The following is a 5,944-nucleotide window of genomic DNA, read 5'->3' on the forward strand; positions in this document are numbered from 1 at the left end:
CTCCAGGAGGGCCACATAATGTGAAGCATTTCTGAAACATACTTTTTGGGAAGGATTTATTTTTGTGTCAATCTAGTGTTCCATGAATCCCAGTTTGAAGACCAGTGTGCTAGAAGAGAATACACTGATGCATGAGAAATGAACTCAAACTGTGGGGACTTCAGGAAGTCATCTGGCCAATCCTCAACTTTCCTTAAGTGAGGCGTTATAACACACACATTGACGCAACTCAAGATACATACAAAACTGGAAAGACCAAACTAGGACCTTGGTCTTCCATCACGCAGGAATGATAGCATTCAATCACATGATGGCATTCTATCCTATTTTCTCTAAGCGCATTTTATGGTATATTTGTGACAAAATTTCTGATTTTTTGACAAAATAAATACAGACTAGTTAGCTTATATGGTCGGAATTTAACCTGTCCTTACACAAATGTCCTAAACTATAAGCTCTATCAGAGTTAAATATTTACCTTTATGGACACTCTTCTGTTTGTCATTTCTCTACTGATAATGATCCCCACGTCATATTTTGGAGGTTAACTTCCTATTTTTTTTCATTTCTGTCTGCTTGGGATAATCCCAAAGACAAGAAGACTACATTGAAATATTAGTCCTATCCACAGCAATAACTCACTGTTTTCTTAAGTTTTGGGGAAAAAAATTATCAGGAAAATCCTATGTGAGTGTCAGAATTAGTGGCATTAATACATGTGAAGTGCTTGGAACAGTACTTAGCACAAAATGAACGCTATATAAAAATGTTTGTTACATGGATGAAATAAAGCAAGTCAAGTTATCTAGTCTCCAGCGAATACAAATTCCACAGAGGATGCTGAGAGAATAGGCGGTTTTCTCCTTCTTAGAGTAAAGAAAGAAGTATGAATCATTCAATTCTCAGTTTATATTTTTTTTCAACCAAGGAAAAAACTCCCAACAATCCCAAAGCTTCAAATAAAACGAGTTTCCTTGAACAAGACTGGCTATTACTTGGACAGAAAAATCAAATGGTTTTCATTACTCACCACCAGAGAAACCACATGATTCAAGGGTATTAATATTGCCTATTAATAGTGAGTTGCCGGCTCTCTTATTTTGAAGACGTTGGCTCAGCCAGCTTTACAAACCACATCTTCCAAAGAAGTTACTTTTTTTTTTTTTCCATTTGTCTGAATTGACATTGGGTGGGGAGCTTCTGGAATTTACCTTATAAAATCCTGTAAGCTGCATCCTACATATCTTCCTCAGTAAATTCTAGCCCAAGACTCCTCAGTTCTTGACTGTTGTATGTTTACGGCATAACTAGAGATTGAGAGTGAGGAAAACTCCAGGGGTCATGTTCTGTACAAACATAAAGATTTGTGGAATGTTGAAAAACTGGACTGGGAATATAAAAGTCATCATGTAAATCAGTTATTTCCATTATTTTCACTTTCACCTGGGAACTTTGTTTGACACCCTGAGACTTTTGATGACAAATTTTAATAAACAGATGTTGGGAGATGGGGAGGCAAGGTTTGATGAATATTTTATTCTGTACCCAAAAAAGGCATTTTTGAACGACCAATTCTTTCTGTGAGAAAAAAAAAAAATCTGCTTTACCAAAGGAAACATATTTCAGAGAGAATAATTTAGGGATTCCAGGGACCTCAGAAACCACCAAAAGAAGCAAAACAGAGTTGCATAGTGACCACAAAGCCCCTCATTGCCTTGGAGAGAAAATAGCAAATGCATTTGGTAATGAAAATTAATTTTAATATGTCAAGTTTTACCTCTGTGCATCTTGCTTATTTTTTTTTTCATGTTTAATGTTTTATGGAGTGAGTCCTGCAAAAAAAGTCTTTCTTATGTGCAAATTTCAAAAGCCTTTAAGGAGAGAGTAGTCTTCTGACCCACAAATCTAGGGCCAACATTCCATTTCTCATACGATACCAAATGTGCTTTGTAATTTAAAGAAGTTTAGAATTTGTGTAGCTCTTCTTAAACATAAATGAGATATAGCCTTAAAACTAGGGATTCGCAATGTTTTTTGGAGATGGTTCACCCAATTGGTTGATTTGGTATCTCTGTCTCATACCGTACCACTTAAATCCTTCATTGAAATGCTCTCTGATATTTTTCAAGTTTGGTTGGTTTGGATAGTCCCCCTTGATGGGCCATTAAAAAAACTTCATTGCAATTATTGGTTATATCCCGAGTAGTTCCAAGATTAAAGCTGGATAGGACTGAACTACTTAAAATCAAGACTTTCCCTACTTATTCGCATTGGGGATCTGATTGTGGGTATTCTGCCTCCTCATTAGAAAAACTATTTCAACTGAACTTCAAGTGAAGAGCTATTCTGTCTGAACATTTCTGCTATACTGGGGACTTTTCCTTCCCTTTAAAATCTTGTGCTACTATTTTGACTTTTAACAGCAACAAGACATTTGTAATATTTTTTTAAAGCCCTAAAAAGTAAGATTTTTCCTTGATTCTAAGACGCCCTTAATCAATTAATGGAAACTTTTTGGGGAACTTACTTCTCAAATATGAGACATTCTCCCAATTTCAGAAAAGTTAAATTGTGGGGGAATAAAGTATGTCTTATAAAAAATACGGTGTATGTACCGACATGGAAACATGTTCGAGATATATTTTTAAGTCAAAGAAGCAAGTTGCAGGGCAGTATCTTAGCCCGTATAACCCACAGGCCCCACATGCACACCGTGGAAGTATATTTCTTGTTCACATTGGCTAGTCTCAGCCAGATGACCGCATCCACCTGTAAAGCATGCTGGGAAATGTATTCTCCATGCGCTCTCAGGAGGAAGAGAGAACACAAATTTTATTCTAGCTGTCTCTAATACATGTGTATATGCATGTATGTGTGTATGTGTGCATGTGTCTTATCTTCCTTAAAAATATGGAAATGTTGGCTGTGTTAGTCAAGGTTCTCCAGAGAAACAGAACAAATAGGGGCTTGTGCTCGCTTCGGCAGCACATATACTAAAATTGGAACAATACAGAGAAGATTAGCATAGCCCCTGCATAAGGATGACTTGCAAATTTATGAAGCATTCCATAAAAACAAAAACAAAAAACAAAACAAAACAGAACAAAATATATATATATATATATATATAATTTCTTATGAGGAATTGGCTCGCGCAGCTATGAAGGTGAGAAGCCCCACCATCTGCCATCTGTAAGCTGGAGACCAGGGAAGTCCTGTGATGTAATTCTGTCTGAGGCTGAAGGCCGGAGAACCAAGGGAGCTCAAGATGGTGTAAATGCTAGTCTGGGGGCAGGAGAAGATGAAATGGGATGTCCCAGCTCAACAGTGGAGCAGAGAAAAAAAAAAAAAAGGCAAATTCCTGCTTCTTCTACCTTTTCTTCTATTCAGGCCCTCAGTGGATTGGATGGTGCCCACCCACATTAGAAGGACAATTTACTGAGTCCGTGAATTCAAATGCTAATCTCATCTGGAAGTGTCCTCACATAGAAAGAATGGAATTACCTATCATGACTTCCTCAAACTGATGGAATAGAGGAAACTTTTTATTGTTTAGTAATGTCTTCAAAAATATATATTACTTTTGGAAGCAGAAAAAATTGGTTGTTTGTTCAATAATGTAGAAGGCTGTAAGGACCCAGCAGTGAAATGGAAAGACCTTCTATCTGCAGTTCCTGAGGCTTGACATCTGGTTATGACTGCAAACATGTTCACTTATTTTCAGGCACTTGTTTTCTGGTCACTGTTGATTCAGAAGGAAATACCGGTGTTAGTCTTTCTTCAAACTCATTAAGGTTAAGAGCCACCTACTCCTAGTTCAGTGATCTTAGACAAGTCACTTATCCTAGGATTTTTCAACCTCAGCACAATCAACCTTTGGGGTCAGATAATTCTCTGTTGTGGAGCCGTCCAGGGTGCTGTAGGATGTAGGATGTGCCTCCTCAGCCTCGGTGCCAGGAGCACACCCGACCCCCTCCCCCAGTTGTGACAGCCAAAATGTCTTCAGGCATTGCTACCTGTCCCTTGGGGGTCAAAATCACTGTTAAGAACCGCTGACTTAACTCCTGTGATTTTCAGTGTCCTCCTTTGTAGTTGGGGCTAATAATACTTTTGTGGTGGGGCGCCTGGGTGGCTCAGTTGTTAAGCGTCTGTCTTCGGCTCAGGTCATGATCCCAGGGTCCTGGGATCGAGTCCCGCATCGGGCTCCCTGCTCAGCAGGAAGCCTGCTTCTCCCTCTCCCACTCCCCCTGCTTGTGTTCCCTCTCTCGCTGTGTCTCTCTCTGTCAAATAAATAAATAAAATCTTTAAAAAAAAATACTTCTGTGGTATAATAGGTAAGGGAAGCAACATTGGCTTTTATAAGAAACAATCCCCACATCTCCGTGGCTTAGCACAGTAGAAGTTTATTGTTTTGCTTATGTCCCACCAATGTATTTGTGGTCAGGTGCCTTCCTCTGTGGGAAAACTCAGGGACTGGGCTCCTTCCATCCTGTGAGCCATACTGTGTGCCCGCCTCTATCTAGGTCCTGGGAGTTCTCTCCAGTTCAGCTAAGAGATGGGAAAAGAGACAGGTCACAACAGGTGGGAGGTTATTATGGGCCAGGCCTGGAAGCGGCCATGTGTTTCCCACTTACATTCCATTTGCCAGGGTGTGGTCACTTGGAGACACTTGACCGCAGGGGAGGCTGGGACGTGCAGTCTAGCTGTGTTCCCAGGAGCCAGCCAGTCTCCTCATACAGGTTTGGGCATTTAGGTACTGATTGTGCAGTGTGTAGGGTACCTGAATGTGCAAGGTTTTGCTTGGTGGAGGGAACAAAAGATGTGAAGTTGGCACTTCTCTGGAAGAAGGGAGGATTTCAATCCACCAGACTTTCAATGTCCCCAGTGTTTCTGTGAGTCTCCACGGATAACCCATAAGTACTCGGGAAGAGTCTCCTCAAGTTCTTTTGCTTGATCTTCTCATGGAAGCCCCTGGTACACAAGCCCTCAAGAGAGGCTCCCAGTCTCTACTGTTGCTGGTGGCCCTCAAGAGACTGAGGCTTCTGCCCCCGTGACAGGAATGGTCACCACACTGTTCGTGCAGCTTTACAGCGCCCGCCAGACCCTGCTGCCATGTTGTGGTGGAAACGGGGGCGGTGACCCCTCTACCCCCGCTTGGCTGTGCTTGCGCGCCTCCACCTCAGCTGTGCCCAGAATTTTGCCACAACTTTCATGAAAGGCGCTCCTCCGGCTTTCTGTCCTAAGCCCTCTCTCCACAGGAGATCCAGGCGAGTCTGTTAGCCAACACTGTTGGCAAGAGCCAGCCAATGTGAGGAGATTGTGGCAGGGACGGAGACTGCCTTTTCCCTTCCTTTTCTTGGCATCTCTGCCACGACTACTAACACTCCTGGCCCCCACATGCCTCCCACCACCAGCTTGGGCAAAGAGACACCACAGGGGTCTTAGCCCACCAGCTCTGTGATAGCAACCTGGGTTGGCTCAGCCAGGACTACCACATATCTCTTACATTTACATATAGATTCGAGTTAGCAGCATTCTTGCTGAGATTCCCAGAGCACACTCCAAAAGGACGACACTGTCAAAAAAGAAAGCATCTAAATGAAGTGGAAGACATTACAGGGTAAGAAGGCAATGTCTTTTGTGTCTGCCCAGTGACACAGACTTATTGCTGATGCGGTTCATGGGAACTTTAAAGCTCTCTGGGCGTAATGACACTTTGGTTACAGCATCTTAGGCACACGCGATAAATCAGATGCTATGATAGTCACACTAATTGAAGATGCAGCTTTCTCAAATAAATAATCTCCACAACAGGTCTCAGGGAAATGAAGTCACTGGCCTGCTCATTCATCCATCCTCCAACCTAAAATGGGTGCTAAGCTCAGTCACCTAATTAGGTTAACAAGTAATTTTAATGAACTCGTCTTCTACTACCTGAGATAAA

At 41.7% G+C, this 5,944-nt stretch overlaps 1 non-coding gene across 1 annotated transcript; it reads left to right on the top strand.

The window, feature by feature from the left end:
* Positions 1–2,969: 2,969 nt before the first annotated feature.
* Positions 2,970–3,076, top strand: LOC118000537. The gene has a single exon (XR_004676490.1). It is a non-coding gene; the product is annotated as a U6 spliceosomal RNA (small nuclear RNA).
* Positions 3,077–5,944: the final 2,868 nt, after the last annotated feature.

The sequence above is a fragment of the Mirounga leonina genome, unplaced genomic scaffold (assembly GCF_011800145.1).
Source record: "Mirounga leonina isolate KUSES-001 unplaced genomic scaffold, KU_Mleo_1.0 Mir_507, whole genome shotgun sequence".
In the NCBI taxonomy this organism is placed as follows: Eukaryota; Metazoa; Chordata; class Mammalia; order Carnivora; family Phocidae; genus Mirounga; species Mirounga leonina.